Source organism: Pinus tabuliformis, chromosome 5_2 (genome assembly GCF_031772625.1).
Source record: "Pinus tabuliformis cultivar Carrire ecotype Pingquan chromosome 5_2, CPIR1, whole genome shotgun sequence".
Taxonomy (NCBI): Eukaryota; Viridiplantae; Streptophyta; class Pinopsida; order Pinales; family Pinaceae; genus Pinus; species Pinus tabuliformis.
Genome location: NC_142306.1, coordinates 329,009,539 through 329,023,929, shown reverse-complemented (window position 1 = coordinate 329,023,929; position 14,391 = coordinate 329,009,539). Strand labels below are relative to the sequence as shown.

General features: G+C 39.6%; 1 pseudogene; it reads left to right on the top strand.

Annotated features, from left to right (window-relative positions):
- The first annotated feature begins 12,823 nt into the window (after positions 1–12,823).
- On the top strand, positions 12,824–13,321 carry LOC149158835 (pectin acetylesterase 3 pseudogene; annotated as a pseudogene).
- Positions 13,322–14,391: the final 1,070 nt, after the last annotated feature.

Here is a 14,391-nt window from a genome sequence, read left to right as displayed (position 1 = left end):
CATTTACAAAAAATGAATACATTGATCGAACATGGTCAACAGGTTCTCTCTTGTATTATTTTATACTTTTTCAGACTTAACAGACAAATCTATGAAAAATAACTTGTGGAGTTTTCTTTTTGTCCCTTTTCAAACTCTCTAAACATGAAAAGGATCGAGTTATCATTGTCGTTAAATTCGTTAAAACATCAAATAGTGACAAACTTGTTCATCATGACAAGACCGAGTTTCACCTTCATATACTCGTTAAAACATCACATAGCAATGGATTCACCCGAAGGGTGGAATTATACAACAAGCAAATGGTATTCTCCTCAAGCTTGATAAAAAATAAAGAGGTATTGGTCAGCAATGACTGGGAAAATGGGAAAAGGGTAAACCACTTTATGGTAGCAGGTCGCTCTTGAACATGGAACTTTCACTTCATCACTGTGACTACTTGGGTTGGGTTATCTGCTTGATGGTCATCATACCTTGGTCTATCGTACCATCCATTACTTTGGTTTTGGGTCAATGCTACCAATTCATTCAGTGTCATTGACATGTTCAATAGAAATCACTCAGTTAAATTCATCCTTTGCAATACTCATAAACCTTCATTTTCATGACTGCCATTCCTGAACCTTGTGTAGTCAGTCACATTCGTCTCCAAAAATCATTACACTCGTTTCGTGTCATTGATGTGGGATACATCAAGGCCCTCCGGCGACAAGTCGCTTCTTGTCGACATCAACACATTATCCAAGAAGTTGACTTAGAAACACCCTTTCGGAACCTTGGGGCTTTCATACATCAATGGAAGGTTTCTCGCTTCCGGTGATAGGTTGACGTCATTGGCCTTCGACCAAAACAATTTGTATGGTGTTCGATGTCAAAACATCCATTCATACCATGTTGAATGTACTGCAATACCTTGAGGATCATTATCATTATCGATGATTTCTCTCGCATTTGTTAACGGCTTACATCATTGGCTAGTAATCAGATGGTGTCTTCCCATGTTTGACTTCAGATCACATATTCACATGGTTAGACTCGTACTTGATTGAATGATTAAATGAGATAAAAGACCCTGGATCTAGTTTCATCCATTCGGGCTGCGATTTCTAGAAAGTACCAAATCATCCATACAATGGCTTTACACTGATGGTCATCCCATCATGGGTCTATATCTGTAGACGAATATCTATGTACATGTAATGAAATTTTATATGCTAAGTATGGGTATGCCTTCCCTCAACGATTCATGAAAAACCCAAAATATCATGATATTATGTATTGTAATTGATGCAGATTACCATTCGCTTTAGAACCTCCTCATCACATCGTAAAGCATATCACTCGACATTATCATTTTCGACTTCATGCTTTATGGGGGAATTGTTACAGGTCTATTTGGGCACATCACTCCCATCATTCATATCAGTACTTTTACAGCCTATCAAACCCTAATTATGTTGCTACATGCCCTAGACAAGTCATCACATTGAATGCCATCATTCCTGAGAGTTTTCTGGCATGAAGCACTCCAAAAATGCCTCCTTGAGGGGCCAGCGCAGCCTTGGTCAGGGGTAAATGCGCTTCAGTGTATGTAGGCCCATCTCAAGGTGCATTTTAGAGCACTTAGGCCCACTTTGACCTACACTGGGTGAGATTGAGCGAAATACTCATAGGGTTCTGGGAATATTCTTATCTTCTGGAGCCTTTTAGAAGATTCCCACACTTATCATCTCCTATGAGCTCAAAATTGGATAGGGAATGAGTTAAGTAACCTCCTGTCCTCTCATCCATTCCTCCATGGAAAATAACTCTAAGTTTGGAAGGCCATTCAATACCCTCATTTATGACCAAACCTCCTCCATTTTCCTATAAATTGAGCACTCATCTAAGTGATCAGGGGCTGGACTCTGAGAATTTGTAAGGAGATATTGTTGGTGTGAGGCTTGAGATTATAAGAAAGTATTGTTATGATGTCGAAGTGTTGTGCTTTTGATGTGATGTTGGATGGAACTCAAGTTGGAGGAGTGACATTGGATCGGACTTCAAGTTTGTAACTCTTCCTTCTACTTAATAAAGTTGTTTACACCTTTTCCCATATTCTTGCCTTTATGTATGATGATTATATGTGTAAATGCTTTCGATTCCATTTTCTTATAGTAGATAGATCTCTTGTTTTGATTGGTTTTTGTCCTTTGTTTATGATTACGGGTACTTCACGAGCGGATCAAGTTCGAGAAGGAGTGGCAGGAGCAATACAAATGAGACAAAGGGAAAAACAAAGATAACAAGTAGGTCCCTTGTCTTATTTATCTTCTATATAAAAAGGATAAATGCCTTAAATCTATTGTTCTAGGTGTAGCTAGCCACCTAGGGAAATTGTATTTATCTATAGATGAAAATTTCCACATAACAAAGGGCTATTAAAAAAAACCATACAAAACACGCTAATAAATATAGGGAAGCAAACCACACAAACAACCTTTTCACAGTGACCACACTAGTTGGTGATGAAATCCAATACCATAGAGATCAATATGAAAAGTGGCTAGAGATAGAGTGGATGGAACTAGTTACACTAACAAAATTCTTAAAAGTCCAAACCTGGTGCAAGTAGCCTCATATATAGTGAAGTATCCTCCAAGAAGGCCTAAGTGAGTCTAGCCAACATTTGCCTAGGTACAAAAAGGACATTCCCTTCACCATCACCTTGTGTAATAGCCCTAGGATTATGGTCACTAAGGTAACCACCTACAACAACCTGCCCTGGGGGCTTAATTGGCAGCTATATATACATGCAAAGATACAGCAGCAAAGCCTGAAATCCCCTTGAGAGATCCCTCAAAATAAGGTAGTCCTCTCAAGTAACCCCCAAGTGCCTTTCGAAATTGTTTGTAATGCGTGCAGATCAATATCATCGTAAGCAATGAAGCAGGATAGATTACTTCACTAGGGTTGATGTGACCTCTTGTTTGACTCATGTATAAGTGGAGCTTCCCAGAGGAAAGATGTGGTAAATGGATTTTACTACCTATCACAAGCTTCTATGTGCTTTTGTAGCATTGGAGCATTTACTTTCAACACCTATTCCAAACCCCTACATCTAATCTAATGCAGGTGTAGCTACCACAAAAATAAAAAAATGTATGATTGATTTTATTAAGCGTTGATTTCAAGTTTTTGTTTACTTGAGAGGGTCCACGAAGATGAAATCAATGAAAATATGACTCAACTCTAAATCTAATGCAGTGAATATGAAAATGTAATATTTTTCAATTCGATGAATACTAACTACAATCCGGAATGAGAGGGTTCAATAAAAAAAACAAGTGTAACATTCAAAGGAAGAAACATGAACTACTCTTTGAATGCAAATGAAAGAAACTATAGGAAACTGTAGGATAATTTTCCTAAAAAAGTAAGCTAAAAAACACTTCACCCATGAACTACAACATAAGATTTTTATTTTTTAAAAACAAATATTATATGGAAATCAATAAGAACCCTTTTCATAAAACACTCCAACAAACAAATCTTTGACAAAATAATTCCAATGCGGAAGAAGGTTGGAAATACTTCAATCAACAAATAAAAACTAATTAGATCAAAGGAATGAAAATGGAAACTTTTCACAAAAACAAAAAGATTTTCCACAAAGATATAGCCAAACAAAATAAAATTTAAGTGTTAGAGCTATACTAGATCAAGAACAAACTCAAAACCTTAGAAAAAGGTAGATCTTAGATCAAACAGGCAAGAAACCCGAAGAATTTTTCAATTTTTGAGGATCAATGCAGGTATTCATTACATAACAGTGTGATGAAAAAGGATAGTTTCAACTTATAGAACAACATAGTGTGATGTAAATGAATTATCTCCCACGACAGAGTGTGATGGACATGAAATTCAAAAAAAAAAAAAAACCTTTCAAAATATCTAAAAGATCTAGGGTTTTAGAATCAAATAGGGTTTGTTGGAGACTCTAGAAATATTTGACTTAATAAAACAAGGAATACCATCAAAAAACGTGTTCCCCAGTGGACTCGCCAATTTTTTGATGGATTGATCACTCTTCCAGACAAGAGAAATATCCCTAGGTTCAAACCAAACACTAGAATAAAACACACATAAAATTATATAAGCTTTCTTGAGAATACTGATGAAAATGTGAATATGGACATACCTGGTAATCTAAATTTCATCCTCGCTTGTTTTTTACTCATTGTAGCTCTCATTCTACCTTTTATCCTCAAATCCAAAACCTACAATATCACCAACAAACAACTAATCAAAACATTTGATATATAAAAATATCAACATATTCTAAATAGATGATCAAGGAGTTTCATTGCAATATTTTCACAATAAAAAAACATATGTGGGAAAGAAATATATTTTGTATTAATAAGGAAAAGGAGAGAGTTACAACCAATGCCTTGATGTTGATATCTTCCTCCAATAGTCCTCAATTCCAACCTTGCATTCAAAAACCTTCAATGGATAATTTAGAAGAGTGAAATTATACTTCAAGATTCTAAAAGGAAACCCCTTTTCTTTTGAATGTATTATATTTATAGTCCAAGTATGGAAGTTTCAGATCCACATAGGTAGGAATTAGATCCATAATGGAGGGGATGAGACCACCTTGGTAGGAATGAGAACCACTTGAGCATGGATTTGAGCCCATTTCCTCATCAATCAAAAACATGCCTCTACGAGGCTTCTAGAATGGAAGCTTCATAACCTTTTTTATTTACTAACCATGTAAAAAGAATGGAAAACTTTTTGATAAGGAAAATTGCGATGACAACGCAATATTTTAGTTATGCAAGGTGTGATGTCACAGGTTATAATAATGGTACATGCGACAAACTCCAAAAATAGGGTTTTTAAGGTATGTAATCCAGGATTCTTATCCTTTATGGCGAGGTAATTCTTCCATTTTTTTTCGGGGATTGAGGACAATATTTCTTTGGATCGCGAAAGATCTAGATTTGACATCATTTGCCTGGATGTGACAAAATAGTGTGTATCAATATCATGGACCTCTTTTTTTCTATTTTCATACTGGATCCAAAAAGTCTCCCTACTCAATCTCAAACTTCTCTACAACACAATCCACTGCTCAATAAAAAAATATACTTAGTACATCAAACTCACTCTTTTCTCAACCACACATCATGCGACAATACTATGCTAGCAATACAAAGTACAGTGCAGCTACAACTACATAAAAACTAGTCAATACTAGCACTAGCAACATAGTCCCTGGAAAAACACTGTCAACAATAAAAAATATATAGCAGCTACACCAACACTTTGATATCCATAGTAGTAAGTATATCCTTCAAAACCTCATGCAATACTTTTCACAACTATACCTGCAACATAAACAAGAAAAACAAACATATGATCTCTGATCAAATGTCCCTACAATAGTAGCCACAACAATACTTTATTCTCCATATCAGGTTAAACATAATACTAGCAACACCATACAAACTCTAATCATATACTCTCTTCAATCACTCTCAACATGTTTGCACTATTTCTTCAGATATGATCTCTAATCAAACATATTTTCACTCTTCATTACTGTACCTCACATTCTCTCTCAATGGAGACCCTACCTTTGCACATTTTGACATTTTATAATTGATGAAGGAGTATGCAATAATTACCATCCATTACACTCATCATCTTAGACTAGATCAAATAATTAATCACGACAATTCAATTCAACTTTGTTAGAGTCGGTCTGGTCAGCCCTCCCTCAGAGATCAAAACTCTTTGTGCATTTCAATTTTAGGTGTCCCGCTCCATTCACTCAGTTGCATTTCGCTAGGGGCACATCATGATCTAACAGAGAAAGTCGTGCTAATCATTTTCCCTCATGTCTGGCTCCTGCTAGCTTAGGTCTTTTGTCAACAATCACCAAAGTCCATGACAGTCAAGATCTGGTCCTTTACAGGACAAAGTCATTTTCTATGTTTGGGTCTAGGAGTTCATCAATTTGGTCTTTGAAACATGTCCAGTAAAGCCATGCAGGCCAGAGAGAGGCCATTACACAACTATGGTTTAGAGAGCTTCATCATCACATGGATAGACTTCGACTCTTCTTCAAAACTCTTGTTTTGAAGAAAAGTCAAACAAGGTCATTTATGACAAAATTTTCCAAAAAATCACCAGTTGACTTTTCAGATGCAGTTATGATTTCCGTGGCCAAATGCTCTGTCATACAGTCCCTGCAAAGATGTGCTGAAAATTTCATCATTTGAGCCAAAATGTCAAAGGGAAAGTGAAAATCAGTGTGTTCTAAAGTCAATGAAAAAGTGCAAAACACAACATTAGAAAAATGGGTTTTCAAGGAAGAAAAAATCAAACCCATCTCTTCCAAGCCTATATATACTTGTTTTTGCCCAAATCAAAGGCAATGTGCTATTAAAAGACTTGGAGAATACATTGCAAAGGAGTGAGTGTGAGATTGGAGAGTTTGAGTGAGCGGAAGCATGTTTTGGAGGGCGCGGTGCACATACCTAGGAGCGCGGCACACACGCAGCCAGCCCGCGGTTGAAGGATTACACAGGCGCGACGCATACCTAGCACGCGGCGCACTAGGATTTGCGCGTGATGGACATAAACCAGGGGCCGTAAATCGTGGCCAAAGCACTCAAAATTTTGGTGAACGCCATCAATTCAAGAGGTAGGCCTTATGACATCACCGGTTCATCAATTTTGTCAATGATATGGTGTTTATAAGATGTTTGAATGTCACCCAAAAGCATAAGGTCAACCATAAGAAAATCACCAAGAAAACGATGGCTGGGGTTGCAAAATTGTGTTGTTAGTGCCAAGGTTTCACTCCACTCACCTTTTTCCCCTCACCTCTCATTTTTCCCATCTCCCCTTGATCATTTTTCCTAAAACCCCACCCTAAATCACTATCATAACCCTCTCCCTATTCCTCCACTATTTGGTCAACTCAAAGTCACCACAAGACCAGCTCATTGTGCAAGCAAGGTTGTGGAAGAGAGGTGCATGGTCGAAGGGTTAAAGAGTCAAACGATTAGGAGAAAATTTGGGTGATTTCATAGCACGCGGCGCACACACCAAGGAGTGCGACGCACTCATTGGGTGTGGTGCACATAGAGCCCGTCCACTGTGTAAATCTGCCACTGGCACGGTGCACTAGGCATTACGCGCGATGCACAGAGATATAAAGCCCAGAAACCAATCAATTTGCCTAAATTTTTTTGGATGATCACCAAATTTGAAAGGTAGGCAACCTACCTCCATTCTTGCATTAAACTTGAAAGGAATAGCATGGCTGTAGGGGTATAAATCAAATGCAAAAAATTTTATAAAGCAAACAAAAGAGAAACAAAGAAATCATGATCCTAGGGTTTATGCTACAGTGACAGTGCTGCCAATATGTTTCAAACCCTACCCCATCAACACTATACCCAAACTACTCCCAAATCCCTGATAAATCTCTCCCTTTAGCCCCTATTCCCATTTCATCATTCCCCTCCTGATACTCCCTGTTTTATTGTCCCCTTGGTGGCAGATTTTCATAGCAACTACCAGCTTCATTGGAATCAAAGGGCTGCATAAAACTCAGGGTACAAACAGTAGTAATGGCATCCGAAGTTTCATCAGAATATGAGGAGGAGACCCACAGTGACACAACTTCGGGAGAAAGGGCCCAGAGGAGACATCACCAGAGTGGCATACATCTTATAGATGAGCCAAACACCCTCACCGAGTTGCAGGCATGCCCTCTTGCTATGTCTTCTTTCCAGCACTTGGCATGTTTTGAATTTTGTCAGAGGGTGGCAAATGTCAGAGTTCATCATGAGTTGGCCTATCTTTTTGCGCTTCACCTACATGGAGGATAGTCTATCTTGGCTGGGGTCACTTTCACATTGACACCCGAATCCATATCATTGGCAACAGGCATACCAAACATTGGAGAGCAGTGGCATAAGAAAAATAAGGTAGAGAGGCATCATTATGAGCCCTACATCAAAGACAGTTGTTTGAGCCACCTCACGAGAGTTTTTCCATTCAAATTTTTGAAAGATTAGTATGCCTCGCTCATGAAATTGATCATAAAGTACTTCAGTTGCGAGGGGAGGTTTTCTCGCCTTTATGCCTATCACATCAGGTTGCTCATGCACTTTATCAGGGTGCGGATGATGAACCTCCCATTTTTCATCTATGGGAACATAGAGAGGGTGAGAAATTTCATGCAGCACAATAACCCTCGACAACAACTCAACAGTGTGTATCACTTTGCCCTTATCTAGATTTTGGTGGACCATCAGTTGGGATTGCAGGGTATTTCTTGGGAGGACTTCATCTCCCATGACTTATTCAGTGCTCCACAGGTGGTTTCAGAGGCAGAGCATGAGGTAGGGGGCCCATCTCATCAGTATAAGCAACATGAGACTGCCACTATGCCAGTATACATCACTTATCAGAAAGGCAGTAGACCCTTATTTGCAGCAACAAAGCGAGTGTTATCTCCACCCGGGGTGGAAGGGGCCTCGCTTCCGACATCACCATCACAGAAGTAGGGTAAGGGTAAGGAGCCAGTGCAGGAGGAAGGGCCATCAGGTGAGCAAGAGACAGAGTTTGTTCTACTCCAAGATGATGAGACATATGCAGAACCAACAAATGAGGAGCTTACAGAGATCATCCAGGAGCAGCAGTCAGTGATTAAGTCCTTGTCCCTTGACTTGGAGAGGTCCAAATGGAACATGAACTACCTGGAGCAGAGAAACAAATAGCTTGAGGACCAACAGACGGTCATGGAGCTGCAAAACATCCGTGAGCATCACCAAGCTGCTCAAAGAAGAAGGGTTGCGCTCACATCTTTGGAGCAAGCAATCAATGAGGATCGGGAGGCCAACCTTGAGAGGGTCAACATGTATTTGGAGAGGCTGCTGGACAAAGCCAACCAGGACCTTGCTCTATTGAGACATATGGCTTTCCGTTACAGGGTGCAAAACATGAGTGCACAAGCCCGGATAAGGAACTTGAAAGCAAAATTGAGGAAAGCAACAAGAAGGGAAAACGGGCAAAAGAGAAAGATCGGCTTCGAATCTTGGCTGAGGCTTCCTTGGCCCATCATAGCACCCCATAGAGATCCTCCAACCCAAATTTCAAAAAAATTGGGGAAATTTTGGTCACTTGGTAATTTTTTGGGTAAAAAACAGGGATTTTCTCCCTGTGCGCCGCGCCACTGGCGCGACGCTAAAATTCTAGGGCTCCAATTGAGAAATGGCTTGCAAATTTGGATTTAGCATGGAAAATTACGACTACTGGTGTCTGGGCAAGAGATTTGGGCAAGATCTGGGTCTCCTAAAGGTAAAAAAAACACCCAAAAATGGCCTCTCTGCCACTTTTTTGACACAGTGAAAGCAATCTTGGGAGAATGGAGATTTGGAGGGGAAAATGAGCACCAAATTTGAAAATTCTAGTCAGGTTAGAAAGTAGACAGGACAGGCTTTCTAGCAAGGCCACTTGGGCACATTTTTGACACCTGCAAGTTCCCAAAAATAGGTTCCAAAGTAGCGCGACGCACAAAAAAAATGGCGCGGCACACAGAGGAAAAAATTGCCAATTTGCTTCTGTTTCGCGAAATTTCGGTTCGCGACTTCTCCAAGTGGGCCCGATCATCTACACTTCGGTTTTTTGGCACCAAAGGCAGCATTTAAAGAGTTTTTTCTCCAGATTGGCTTCTATCCAAGTGGCGAAGGAAGGAAAACGGTCACCCTAAGCCAAATGTCATGTTTGCATCGCTGCACCTGTAGCTGATGGTTGGCTCTCCATCTCCATTTTGTAATGATTCGAGTAACTCGCCAAACCTTGGGCATTCTATCTCTTCCTCACACATTCTATACATTGTATGCAAGTTATTTGCAAAGGGTTGGCTTGTAACTTCTGGGAGACTGTGGGAAAGAAACTTTGTTTCTTCACTGTGTATTTTTGACAGAGAATTAATGAAAGGTAGTGGCTCTGTTTCATGAGATTCTTGTGGTTGTGAGTATAGCAAATGTGTTTCTTATGTTTTCATATGTATTTCGTTATGTTTCATAATTCAATTCATGTTCATTTCCAGTGAAATTCTCTTAGTGAGATTAGGTAGAATTCAATTTTATTGCTCTACCTGTGGGAAAATTTCATGTTCAGTGTTATTCTTCTATTGAAAAGGATTCATGTCACTATGCCCTTTCCACTTTCTTCAGCAATCTATTCACACCGCGGTACCTCAAACTAAATTGTTACATTTTCCGCCTACCTTTCCTCACAGAATAATCTGTGCCTTTGTATTAAATTCTTTGTTCTTTGCTTAGCGCCGGTCCCATAACATCCCAGAAGCTCGGTCATTCATAAAATTGTTTCCAGAATCCCTATTCACTTACTAGCCTAAGGTAAACATTGTATTGTAAGTCATCTCAGACCGTTTTCGATCATCTATTCACTGAGCGTGACTCGGAGAGAGCCCTCTCCTACTCTGGTAGGGCTAGCTACCAGACTGAGCGTGGTTTGTGGTTACCCTAATTTTTGCCTTCCTTCAGCCTAAGGCAGATTTAGGTGCTAACAAACTCCATATACACCAAAAACCTTGGGCAAATACTCTGGGAAAATCCCATGGTATGATGAGTGCAGACACAGGTCATGAAATTTTCACCTACATCTAATATCGTGGGGATATAAAGGAAATTTAAAGCAAGTTATTGTGGGGATACAAATGGAATCCTACGCAATTTATGCAAGTGTCATGAGGATGAAGAAGCTAACCATATCAGATGTTGTAATTCTCGGAAAACTCAAATTTCATTAGCCCGGATCAGTAACCACCTACATCATCACATAATTAAGCATCATACTAAAATCCTGCAACACCATAACACCTATGTCATAGATCATATTGTCATGCACACACATCCAAAGTTGTTGACATCAGTGCCAACACAAGTTGACTCATTGTTGACATCAATGCCAACACCAGACTACCAACAACATCACATCTTTGGAAATGTTTGGCAGGGATACTTTATTGTGATTATGTGAGTTAGTTCAAACCTATGATAGAGAGATATGATGGATGTTTTCTCTTGCCCAAGGACATACATTCTTATTAATGAATCACAATGATTGGATTAGATACCCTATTAGTTTGAGAGAAGGGTGAGTTCAGTGTGCATATCCATGTATGGGGGAATATACTTCTACAACCATGGATGTATGTTAAAGATGGGAGATATTCTACATCACACCTACTTGTGGATGAGTGGTTAGGAGAAACTAGGCTTTACATTAATGTTACCTTGTGAGGAAGAACTTTAATAGCAGTTTATTGAGGAGGCGATCATTCTTCATGTAGCAGGAATTTTTTTTGGTGAATTGTGATGTTAGCTTGGTGAGAAGGATTTTTGAGGATACAATACCTTTGTTGATCGATGGATCATCAAGGGAGTTTCATTTTCTAGGAAGAAAAAATATTTACATTAGGGGAGGATGTTAGGCCTTTGAGCTTGAGCACCCATGGGTAACACTAGATGGAAAAGACGAGTCATGAGGCAAAGAGAGTCATCACACATTTCGTGATGTTTATGTGACGTTTTGGTTGTTGTGGCATGATGAGACTGAGGGCACAGAATGTACCCAACTCCACAGGAGAGCACCTGCACAAGGTGCTTGAGTTGGCATGAATGTGCTTGCGATGAGGCACCCGAGAGTTGACATGACCCCACCTAAAATTCCTGAGGTAGAATGAAAGGAACCTGAGTTAATCCAGGATGTGCCTGCACGATGGTGCCTAAGTTTTCATGGTTGTGCCCAAAGTGGTCCCAAGGTGCCTAGGATGGAATGAATGTGCCCTTATGAATGCTAATGAAGTGGAACGAGCATGCCCAGAATGAACATGCATGACATGGAATGATTCAGCCCAAGACTGCACACGCTCCACGCATGAGAGAGAAAAAGTTTCCCCACCCAAATTTGAGGTTTCTCACACGAAGAAGGATAATGAGTGTCATCTTGATTGCCTAAACGCCCTCCTGAATGCATGATGAAATGAGTGGAACGAAGGAAGCGTAGGGTTTGCATGAGAGTAATAAAGGACTTTGCATGAACATGACCAAATGAGTTTGGAGCATAATTGATTGAAGAGAAGAGTCACATAATGATTCTCTCTGCCCTTGTGGTAGATTAGAGTCATTCCCACCGAATAGAGGTACGAGTTGAGGAACGAACCAAACCAAGGAAAACTAAACATGCTCAAATCATGTGAGTAATTATTGAGATAAGAGGTGTGTTTCTCTATGTTTGTTTTAGACTTGGTTTAACAACCAAAGGTTGACTTTGTTGTAAACTAAGAAGGGCCAAGGGCCAAGGGCCTAGAATTTTTTAAGTTGTAGAATTTCAATTTGATGCAAGAGCATCTAACCCCTCCAAGGAGCGAAGTTGATGTGGGCACAAAAACCATATTTTCGTTAAAATTCATATTATTAATGGAGTTTGTTGAGTGATTTCTGGAGAGATTTTTGTGGATCGTAACAGATTCACGCCTTTGTAAATACTTTATAAGCACGTTTGTATGTGTGAGATAGGGGGGGCTCGAGAGAGAATACAATGTAATCGGTGTGGATTGAGTGATTAAGGTTGCAATGCCTTAGTTGTATTGTATATAATCAGAAATACATATATTATCAATTTTCTGTATGTCGTGTTATGGGTTTTTGCAGTTTAAAATTAAGATTGAAATCCTTTGCTGATTTGTTCTTTGTAGCATGTGCAATGGTATTATACCATAATGGCTTCGAGGAAAATATCTCACGGCATAGAATTATTGTATAATTTTGCATATATTGTGATTGATATCGTCTGCCTTTATACAACAGTACTGGATGCAGCTCGAGTGGGGTCTACGTGTGCTAGAACTAATGATGATGTCCTGAGAGTGGGTCTGACGCTTGTGGAGAGAGCAGCGAGTACAGGAGCTGTTTGTCTGGATGGAAGTTTGCCGACATACCGTTTTGACAGAGGATCTAGTTCAGGAGCAAACAACTGGCTTGTTGACTTTGAGGGTGGAGGATGGTGTAATGACACAAAGTCTTGCACTCTGAAAACGATAACACATCATGGTTCATCTGCTCACATGGAAAAGTTGCTTGAATTTGTAGGCCTTCTGAACGACAAGCCTTCGGAAAATCCAGACTTATATAATTGGAATAGGGTGAAAATTATGTATTGTGATGGAGCTTCATTCGCTGGTGATGTGGAAGAAAAGGTATCAAATCTTTATATATAGAGGGCTTGGTTTTAATGTAGATCCACGTTAATAAATAGAAGGGATTATTAAAAGGTTAAAACGCTTCCGATGGGATTTAGTGGGCCATAACCCACAGGCCCAGGTTCGAAATTTATACAGGAAAGGAGATTTTGGGCTTACCCCAAGATTTCTTTTCATCAAGTGGTATCAGAGCGGGGAAAGGATTTCCTGCGAGAAGGGAGAAGAGTGCAAATAGAAGGAGCAGAGGTACAGTTGTTGAAGACTGGAGAGTTTATGGTCTTCCTGTCGTGCAGAGAGCGGCAGCAGAAGGTGATAATATTTGCAGCAACCTAGAGCAAGGTGTGCTCAATTGGTTCCATAGAAGAGAACCAGAAGGATGCCAAAAGACCGAGTGCGGAGGGCTTGGTGAGGTATCGTGTAACAGAAGGAGACTGTTACTACAGAGGTTGGTTGCAGCTCACAGAAGATCATGAAGGCAGTTCCACTGAAGAGATACAATGGATAGAATTGCTGAGGACCAAGAGAAGTATATGACCAGGAGGTCATCAATATTTTTTTTTTTACCTCGGGAGTCTGATGCAGGAGCATCTAACCCCTCCAAGGAGCGAAGTTGACGTGGGCACAAAAACCATATTTTCGTTAAAATTCATATTATTAATGGAGTTTGTTGAGTGATTTCTGGAGAGATTTTTGTGGATCGTAACAGATTCACGCCTTTGTAAATACTTTATAAGCACATTTGTATGTGTGAGATAGGGGGGGCTCGAGAGAGAATACAATGTAATCGGTGTGGATTGAGCGATTAAGGCTGCAATGCCTTAGTTGTATTGTATATAATCAGAAATACATATATTATCAATTTTCTGTATGTCGTGTTATGGGTTTTTGCAGTTTAAAATTAAGATTGAAATCCTTTGCTGATTTTTTCTTTGTAGCATGTGCAATGGTATTATACCATAATGGCTTCGAGGAAAATATCTCACGACGTAGAATTATTGTATAATTTTGCATATATTGTGATTGATATCGTCTACCTTTATACAACAATACTGGATGCAGCCCGAGTGGGGTCTACGTGTGCTAGAACT